This window comes from Cucurbita pepo, chromosome 2 (genome assembly GCF_057944985.1).
Source record: "Cucurbita pepo subsp. pepo isolate OVF chromosome 2, ASM5794498v1, whole genome shotgun sequence".
Lineage (NCBI taxonomy): Eukaryota > Viridiplantae > Streptophyta > Magnoliopsida > Cucurbitales > Cucurbitaceae > Cucurbita > Cucurbita pepo.
This window is the reverse complement of record NC_141799.1, coordinates 7,312,463-7,323,496: the sequence shown is the minus strand read 5'-3', so window position 1 is coordinate 7,323,496 and position 11,034 is coordinate 7,312,463. Positions and strand designations below refer to the sequence as shown.

General features: G+C 39.3%; 1 long non-coding RNA gene across 1 annotated transcript; it reads right to left on the bottom strand.

The window, feature by feature from the left end:
• Window positions 1-8,801: 8,801 nt before the first annotated feature.
• On the bottom strand, window positions 8,802-10,474 carry LOC111784973 (uncharacterized). The gene is made up of 4 exons (XR_015420021.1): window positions 10,159-10,474; window positions 9,811-9,949; window positions 9,648-9,719; window positions 8,802-8,951 (listed from the first exon to the last, which is right to left on the bottom strand). It is a non-coding gene; the product is annotated as an uncharacterized LOC111784973 (long non-coding RNA).
• Window positions 10,475-11,034: the final 560 nt, after the last annotated feature.

Below are 11,034 nucleotides of genomic sequence, written 5' to 3'. Positions count from 1 at the left end.
ATTGTTCAAGTTGTTTATAAAAGAGGGAATGGAATCGAAATACAAAATAGATGATATTTTAACCAATGGATATGTAGACAACATAGATGCAAGTCTTGTGATCCTCACTTCCACACACTATATGCTCTCTCATTAGCCAAAACGTTGAAGTCAGGGTTTGTACTGCTAGACCACTAGTACTACAATAAGTATGCATATCCATAACGTTCTCATATTTTAGTCATGCAGTTGTTCCGAAGTGCTTTCTCCTCTCGATTTTAGAAAAAAGAAGAAAGCTCGGTAGTGCTATTGGTGTCATCAATTCCATGAGCTTGGGCTTCTTTTGCTGACATAAAAGCATCCCTTTCCATATCTTCGGATACAACCCATAAGGGTTTGCCTGTTCTTTGTACATAAACATTTGTGATGGTTTCGCGCAGCGTCAGTAGTTCTCCCGCTTCCAGAATCATTCTCCTGTTTGTCCCTCATAAAAAGAACGAGGAAGTTGATGGATCATTACCCTCATGATTTAATAAATGGTTTTCTCTATCTCGCATGATCATGATGAGTCAAAGAGAATAAAAAAGATAGGATTAACAACCGTACACGCATCCTTTGTGCAGTGCATACGGCTCCACAATGGTTTTGTTGCTTTATTATTTCGTTTGTTATTCATTAATCCCTCTTTCATAACAGAAATATTGTTAAGAGTCTTCCCCTTCGTGAAAACAAAAAAGTTTGTGACGCTGAAAGAGGCCTCCGATGAACCAGCTAAAATCGCAAATGCCTTTTATCTCACAATACGCACTATCATCACTACTATACTTCGTCACAAGATGCACCAGCAGGGAATCTAACCCGGGTCTGTACCGTGATAGGGTACTATTCTACCACTAGACCACTGGTGCTTTAATAAGTATGCACATCCATAATGTTGTTGTATTTTAGTCATGCAATTGTTCCGAAGTACTTTCACCTCTAGATTTTAGAAAAAGAAGAAAGCTCGATAGTGCTATTCATGTCATCTAAGCACATTATAGATGATGTTATGACTAACCCGAGTTGTCACATTATGCACTAGTTTCATCATTGCTATTCTTCGTCACAAGATGCATCAGCCAGGAAACGAACCCAAGTCTGTACCGTGGCAGGGTACTATTCTACCACTCGACTACTAGTGCTTCAATAAACATGCACAGCCATAACATTTTCGTATTTTAGTCCTGCAGTATTTCCGAAGTACTTTCACCTCTAGATTTGAAAAAGAAGAAAGCTCGATACTGCTATTCGTGTCATCTAAGCACATTATAGATGATGTTATGACTAACCCAAGTTGTCACATTACGCACTAGTTTCATCACTGCTATTCTTCGTCACAAGATGCACCAGCCGGGAATCAAATCTAGGTCTGTATCGTGGCAGGGTACTATTCTATCACTAGACCACTGGTGCTTCAATAAGTATTCTGTATCGTCGCAGGGTACTATTCTATCACTAGACCACTGGTGCTTCAGCAAGTATGCATATCCATAACGTTCTCATATTTTAGTCATACTGCTTTCACCTCTAGATTTTAGAAATAGAAGAAAGTTCGATAGTGCTATTCGTGTCATCTATGCACATTATAGATGATGTTATGACTAACCCAAGTTGTGCTACAATAAGTATGCATATCCATAACGTTCTCATATTTTAGTCATACTGCTTTCACCTCTAGATTTTAGAAATTACTGCTATTCGTGTCATCTAAGCACATTATAGATGATGTTATGACTAACCCAAGTTGTCACATTATGCACACGTTTCATCATTGCTATTCTTCGTCACAAGATTCATCAGCCGGGAATCGAACCCAAGTCTGTTTTGTGGCAGGGTACTATTCTACCACTCGACCACTGGTTCTTCAATAAATATGCACAACCATAACGTTTTCGTATTTTAGTCATGCAGTTGTTCCGAAGTACTTTCACCTCTAGATTTTATAAATAGAAGAAAGCTCGATAGTGCTATTCGTGTCATATAAGCACATTATAGATGATGTTATGACTAACCCAAGTTGTCACATTACGCACTAGTTTCATCACTGCTATTCTTCGTCACAAGATGCACCAGCCGAAAATCGAATCCGGGTCTGTACCGTGGCAGGGTACTATTCTACCACTAGACCACTGGTGCTTCAATAAGTATGCACATCCATAACGTTTTCATATTTTAGTCATGCAGTTATTCCGAAGTATTTTCACCTCTAGATTTTAGAAAAAGAAGAAAACTCGATACTGCTATTCGTGTCATCTAAGCACATTATAGATGATGTTATGACTAACCAAAGTTGTCACAATACGCACTAGTTTCATCACTGCTATTCTTCGTCACAAGATGCACCAGTCGGGAATAAAACCCAGGTCTGTACCGTGGCAGGGTACTATTCTACCACCTGACCACTGGTGCTTCAATAAGTATTCTGTATCATGGCAGGGTACTATTCTACCACTAGACCACTGGTGCTTCAATAAGTATGCACATCCGTAACGTTTTCGTATTTTAGTCATGCAGTGTTTCGAAGTACTTTCACATCTAGAATTTAGAAAAAGAAGAAAGATCGATAGTGCTATTCATGTCATCTAAGCACATTATAGATGATGTTATGACTAACCCAAGTTGTCACATTACGCACTAATTTCATCACTGCTATTCTTCGTCACAAGATGCACCAGTAGAAAATCGAACCCGGGTCTATACCGTGGCAGGGTACTATTCTACCACTAGACCACTGGTGCTTCAATAAGTATTCTGTATCATGGCAGGGTACTATTCTATCACTAGACCACTAGTGCTTCAGCAAGTATGCATATCCATAACGTTCTCATATTTTAGTCATACTGCTTTCACCTCTAGATTTTAGAAATAGAAGAAAGTTCGATACTGCTATTCGTGTCATCTAAGCACATTATAGATGATGTTATGACTAACCCAAGTTGTCACATTATGCACACGTTTCATCATTGCTATTCTTCGTCACAAGATGCATCAGTCGGGAATCGAACCCAAGTCTGTTTTGTGGCAGGGTACTATTCTACCACTCGACCACTGGTGCTTCAATAAATATGCACAGCCATAACGTTTTCGTATTTTAGTCATGCAGTTGTTCCGAAGTACTTTCACCTCTAGATTTTATAAATAGAAGAAAGCTCGATAGTACTATTCGTGTCATATAAGCACATTATAGATGATGTTATGACTAACCCAAGTTGTCACATTACGCACTAATTTCATCACTGCTATTCTTCGTCACAAGATGCACCAGCCGAAAATCGAACCCGGGTCTATACCGTGGCAGGGTACTATTCTACCACTAGACCACTGGTGCTTCAATAAGTATGCACATCCATAACGCTTTCATATTTTAGTCATGCAGTTGTTCCGAAGTATTTTCACCTCTAGATTTTAGAAAAAGAAGAAAACTCGATGCTGCTATTCGTGTCATCTAAGCACATTATAGATGATGTTATGACTAACCCAACTTGTCACAATACGCACTAGTTTCATCACTGCTATTCTTCGTCACAAGATGCACCAGTCGGGAATAAAACCCAGGTCTGTACCGTGGCAGGGTACTATTCTACCACCTGACCACTGGTGCTTCAATAAGTATGCACATCCCGTAACGTTTTCGTATTTTAGTCATGCAGTGTTTCGAAGTACTTTCACATCTAGAATTTAGAAAAAGAAGAAAGATCGATAGTGCTATTCATGTCATCTAAGCACATTATAGATGATGTTATGACTAACCCAAGTTGTCACATTACGCGCACTAATTTCATCACTGCTATTCTTCGTCACAAGATGCACCAGTAGAAAATCGAACCCGGGTCTATACCGTGGCAGGGTACTATTCTACCACCTGACCACTGGTGTTTCAATAAGTATTCTGTATCATGGCAGGGTACTATTCTATCACTAGACCACTAGTGCTTCAGCAAGTATGCATATCCATAACGTTCTCATATTTTAGTCATACTGCTTTCACCCCTAGATTTTAGAAATAGAAGAAAGTTCGATAGTGCTATTCGTGTCATCTATGCACATTATAGATGATGTTATGACTAACCAAAGTTGTGCTACAATAAGTATCACCTCTAGATTTTAGAAATAGAAGAAAGTTCGATAGTGCTATTCGTGTCATCTATGCACATTATAGATGATGTTATGACTAACCCAAGTTGTGCTACAATTAGTATGCATATCCATAACGTTCTCATATTTTAGTCATATTGCTTTCACCTCTAGATTTTAGAAATAGAAGAAAGTTCGATACTGCTATTCGCACTAGTTTCATCACTGCTATTCTTCGTCACAAGATGCACCAGTCGGGAATAAAATCCAGGTCTGTACCGTGGCAGGGTACTATTCTACCACCTGACCACTGGTGCTTCAATAAGTATGCACATCCATAACGTTTTCGTATTTTAGTCATGCAGTGTTTCGAAGTACTTTCACATCTAGATTTTAGACATAGAAGAAAGCTCGATAGTGCTATTCGTATGACTAACCCAAGTTGTCACAATACGCACTAGTTTCATCACCTGCTATTCTTCGTCACAAGATGCACTAGCAGGGAATCCACTAGACCACTGGTGTTTCAATAAGTATGCACATCCATGATAGTGCTATTCGTGTCATCTATGCACATTATAGATGATGTTATGACTAACCCAAGTTGTCACAATACGCACTAGTTTCATCACTACTATTCTTCGTCACAAGATGCACCAGCAGGGAATCCACTAGACCACTAGTGCTTCAATAAGTATGCACATCCATAACGTTTTCGTATTTTAGTCATGCAGTTGTTCCTAAGTACTTTCACCACTAGATTTTAGAAATAGAAGAAAGCTCGATAGTGCTATTCGTGTCATCTATGCACATTATAAATGATGTGAAGACTAACCCAAGTAGTCACAATACGCACTGCTAGTCTTCGTCACAAGATGCACCAATCGGGAATCAAACCCGGGGCTATACTGTGGTACGATACTATTCTACCACTAGACCACTGGTGCTTCAATAAGTATGCACATCCATAATGTTTTCGTATTTTAGTCATGCAGTTGTTCCGAAGTACAACTCGATAGTGCTATTCGTGTCATCTAAGCACATTATAGATGATGTTATGACTAACCCAAGTTGTCACAATACGCACTAGTTTCATCACTGCTATTCTTCGTCAAAAGATGCACCAGCCGGGAATCAAACCCGGGTCTGTACCGTGGTAGGGTACTAGTCTACCACTAGACCACTGGTGCTTCAATAAGTATGCACATCCATAACGTTTTCGTATTTTAGTCATGCAGTTGTTCAGAAGTACTTTCACCTCTACATTTTAGAAAAAGAAGAAAGCTCGATAGTGCTATTCGTGTCATCTAAGCACATTATAGATGATGTTATGACTAACCAAAATTGTCACATTACGCACTAGTTTCATCACTGCTATTCTACGTCACAAGATGCACCAGCCGGGAATCGAATCTAGTTCTATATCGTGGCAGGGTACTATTCTATCACTAGACCACTAGTGCTTCAATAAGTATGCACATCCATAACGTTTTCGTATTTTAGTCATGCAGTTGTTCCGAAGTACTTTCACCTCTAGATTTAAGAAAAAGAAGAAAAATCGATAGTGCTATTCGTGTCATCTAAGCACATTATAAATGATGTTATGACTAACCCAAGTTGTCACAATACGCACTAGTTTTATCACTGCTATTCTTCGTCACAAGATGCACCAGCCGAAAATCAAACCCGGGTCTGTACCGTGGCAGGGTACTATTCTACCACTAGACCACTGGTGCTTCAATAAGTATGAACATCCATAACGTTTTCGTATTTTAGTCATGCAGTTGTTCCGAAGTTCTTTCAGCTCTAGATTTAAGAAAAAGAAGAAAGCTCGATAGTGCTATTCGTGTCATCTAAGCTCATTATAGTTGATGTTATGACTAACCCAAGTTGTCACAATACGCACTAGTTTCATCACTGCTATTCTTCGTCACAAGATGCACCAGCCGGGAATAGAATATACTTCTATATCGTGGCAGGGTACTATTCTATCACTAGACCACTGGTGCTTCAATAAGTATGCACATCCATAACGTTTTCGTATTTTAGTCATGCAGTTCTTCCAAAGTTCTTTCACCTCTACATTTTAGAAAAAGAAGAAAGCTCGATAGTGCTATTCGTGTCATCTAAGCACATTATAGATGATGTTATGACTAACCCAAGTTGGCACATTACGCACTAGTTTCATGCTATTCTTCATCACAAGATGCATCAGCTGGGAATAAAATCCAGGTCTGTATCGTTATTCTATCACTAGACCACTGGCTCTTCAATAAGTATGCATATCCAAAACGTTCTCATATATTAGTCATACAGTTGTTCCGATGTGCTTTCACCTCTAGATTTTAGAAAAAGAAGAAAGCTCGATAGTGTTATTCGTGTCATCTAAGCACACATTATAGATGATGTTATGACTAACCCAAGTTGTCACATTACGCACTATTTTCATCACTGCTATTCTTCGTCACAAGATGCACCAGCCGGGAATCGAATATAGTTCTATATCGTGGCAGGGTACTATTCTAAAACTAGACCACTAGTGCTTCAATAAGTATGCACATCCATAACGTTTTCGTATTTTAGTCATGCAGTTGTTTCGAAGTACTTTCACCTCTAGATTTTAGAAAAGGAAGAAAGCTCGATAGTGCTATTCGTGTCATCTAAGCACATTATAGATGATGTTATGACTAACCCAAGTTGTCACATTACGCACTAGTTTCATCACTGCTATTCTTCGTCACAAGATGCACCAGCTGGGAATCGAATCTAGTTCTATATCGTGGCAGGGTACTATTCTATCACTAGACCACTGGGCTTCAATAAGTATGCACATCCATAACGTTTTCGTATTTTAGTCATGCAGTTCTTCCGAAGTACTTTCAGCTCTAGATTTAAGAAAAAAAAGAAAGCTCGATAGTGCTATTCGTGTCATCTAAGCACATTATAGATGATGTTATGACTAACCCAAGTGATAACAATACGCATTAGTTTCATCACTGCTATTCTTCGTCAAAAGATGCACCAGCCGGGAATCAAACCTGGGGCTATACCGTGGCAGGGTACTATTCTACCATTAGACCACTGGTGCTTCAATAAGTATGCACATCCATAACGTTTTCGTATTTTAGTCATGCAGTTGTTCCGAAGTTCTTTCACCTCTACATTTTAGAAAAAGAAGAAAGCTCGATAGTGCTATTCGTGTCATCTAAGCACATTATAGATGATGTTATGACTAACCCAAATTGTCACATTACGCACTAGTTTCATCACTCTATTCTTCGTCACAAGATGCACCAGCCGGGAATCGAATATAGTTCTATATCGTGGCAGGGTACTATTCTATCACTAGACCACTGGTGCTTCAATAAGTATGCACATCCATAACGTTTTCGTATTTTAGTCATGCAGTTCTTCTGAAATACTTTCAGCTCTAGATTTAAGAAAAAGAAGAAAGCTCGATAGTGCTATTCATGTCATCTAAGCACATTATAGATGATGTTATGACTAACCCAAGTTGATACAATACGCACTAGTTTCATCACTGCTATTCTTCGTCAAAAGATGCACCAGCCCGGAATCAAACCCGGGGCTATACCGTGGCAGGGTACTATTCTACCATTTTTCCACTGGTGCTTCAATAAGTATGCACATCTATAACGTTTTCGTATTTAGTCATGCAGTTGTTCCGATGTGCTTTCACCTCTAGATTTTAGAAAAAGAAGAAAGCTCGATAGTGCTATTCGTGTCATCTAAGCACATTATAGATGATGTTATGACTAAACCAATTTGTCACATTACGCACTTGTTTCATGCAATTCTTCGTCACAAGATGCATCAGCCGGGAATCAAATCCAGGTATGTATCGTTATTCTATCACTAGACCATTGGCTCTTCAATAAGTATGCATATCCAAAACGTTCTCATATATTAGTCATACAGTTGTTCCGATGTGCTTTCACCTTTAGATTTTAGAAAAAGAAGAAAGCTCGATAGTGTTATTCGTGTCATCTAAGCACACATTATAGATGATGTTATGACGACTAACCCAAGTTGTCACATTACGCACTAGTTTCATCACTACTATTCTTCAAGAAAAGATGCACCAGCCGAGAATCGAACCCAGGTCTGTACCGTGGCAGGGTACTATTCTACCACTAGACCACTGGTGCTTCAATAAGTATGCACATCCATAACGTTTTCGTATTTTAGTCATGCAGTTGTTCCGAAGTACTTTCACCTCTACATTTTAGAAAAAGAAGAAAGCTCGATAGTGCTATTCGTGTCATCTAAGCACATTATAGATGATGTTATGACTAACCCAAATTGTCACATTACGCATTAGTTTCATCACTGCTATTCTTTGTCACAAGATGCACCAGTCGGGAATCGAATCTAGTTCTATATCGTGGCAGGGTACAATTCTATCACTAGACCACTGGTGCTTCAATAAGTATGCACATCCATAACGTTTTCGTATTTTAGTCATGCAGTTGTTCCGAAGTTCTTTCACCTCTACATTTTAGAAAAAGAAGAAAGCTCGATAGTGCTATTCGTGTCATCTAAGCACATTATAGATGATGTTATGACGAACCCAATGTAACACCCCGCTCATCGTCAACGCGATTCACAGGAGTTACTACGGACCTGGATAATAAACTCCGACAACCAATGATAAATTTCAAAAAAAATATTTCCAAAAACATCAAGTAAAACATTTAAAACGAGTGCTATTTAAACTTAAAACAACCGAAGTAGATTCTCGACAACGAAACCATAATTACATAAACAGACCCAGACATGGATTCCCAGTAGTCTCTAGCCCGCTGGTCTCGTCCTCGGTTGGCCTGCATCATCTAAATCTGGAAAGAAAAGTTATAATAATTTTGATGAGTAATTAGATTACTCAGTAAGTAGCTAGCTTATCATTCACGGGTTCATAACTAATCTTTCCAGGTGTTTTTAAGCTTTATTCATCACTGACTCCTAGTTCTCTTACTAGGGTCATCTGTTCGTTAATGAGGTATCTCAGCTACCTCCAGCTAGGTTACTGACTCTCCTTCGATATGCTTATCTAGAATTTTCGGACTCGTATGTAAGACTCGCTCTCGGTCAAATACGGCCCGTCTACTAATTGCTCTGGCGGCCTGTTTATCTCATATACCAACGGTCAGAAGTACTCATGCTCCCTGACTTAGCACACAGCGCGTTGGCCAGGAACTCCGCGGGAATTAGTAGACTATCATACTCATATAAATAAGCCATAGCTCAACAACCAATAAGCATATCTAGAGTCATAACCTTTCCATTAACATGCATAACATACTCACAGTTACTGTTACTGCATGCTTTCATACATGTATCATGTTCAACACATAGAACATTCTGACAATCATTTATATCATGCTTACATCACAGGCAAGCAGTCACAATATACAATAAACACTCAATATCATCAAAGCTCATCATAACATACTAAGCTCTTAATCAGGTAAACAACATACTCACATGTTGTAAAACAAGTTAAGAACTAGTTCATAGATCGATACGCTACTTACTTGGTTTCGAACTCCTTTTCCCCCTTGAATGTACGTTTAATAGTATTTCAACACAATTCCTTCCTATTAGACCTATATTTTATCAATTTCAACATAAGTATAGACCAATTTTGATAGGACAGGTCAAAAGGAGTCGAACGGGACAAACCGGAAGCCAAAATACCTGCTCACGCGCCCTCACGCGCCAAGACAAGGTCGGGGTTCGTTTCTCACGCGCCTGATCCGCGCGCAATCGCACTTCCACTCGCGGCCTCCCACGCGCCTCGCGTGTCCTTCACGCGCTCGTCTTCAACCTCTCCTCCCTGCCATTTTTTCCCAATCTTTTCCTTTAATACCCGTTGTGTCCCGAAGCAAAAATTTCATCTCTACCGCTCGAATTTCGTTCTGATTTCTTCTACAACATTATAGATCTTCTAACTACGGTTCTAACAAGCCTTATTTCATAACTTATTATGCAGTATGAATCAAGATATCGAGATTTAAAGGTTCGGTGATATGGGTTTTTCGTTACCTTCGAATCACCGTCCGATTCAGCTCGTGGCCGTATCCCCTTCCTCAAATGATTCCTCAGCAACAACCCCTCTTCCTTTACCCTCGATTGATGTCCAATTTTAAGCAACCAAAATTCGAATTCTCAAAAATTTCCTCCTCTGTTTTCTGGGTTTTTCGCTAATCACTCTTCTTCATTTTTCTTCCTTTTTAAAACCTAATCAAGGCCCTAATACGCCTCCATACCCTCTAACAATCCACTCATCCATCCCACGCCTCCAGCCTACGCGTCCGCCGCCCCTCATCCCCCTTTACAGCAGCTGCTTGACGCAGCTGCTTCGTTTCGATATATATATATATTTTTTTAATTATTATTATTATTTTTTTTTTTTATTATTATTTTTATAATAATAATTATTATTATTATTATCATCTGAATGTTGTGTTGTCTCGTTAGCATTGCAGATGAGTGAGCTGTCTTAGGACTCAAGGCATCAGCTACCACATTAGCTTTACCAGGATGATGTAGGATCTCCACATCATAATCTTTTACCAACTCCAACCACCGACGTTGCCTCATGTTGAGCTCTTTCTGGGTGAACAGATATTTAAGACTCTTATGATCCGTATATACTTGTATCCTCTCACCGTACAGATAATGTCTCCATATCTTCAGAGCAAACACCACAGCAGCTAATTCTAAATCATGAGTTGGGTAATTGCGTTCATAATCCTTTAATTGTCGAGAGGCATAAGCAATAACTCTCCCGTTTTGCATAAGTACGCACCCCAACCCATGCTTAGAGGCATCACTATAAATTACTAGGTTTCCAGTACCGTCAGGTACAATAAGCACTGGGGCTGACGCTAATCTTTCCTTGAGTTCCTGAAAACTACT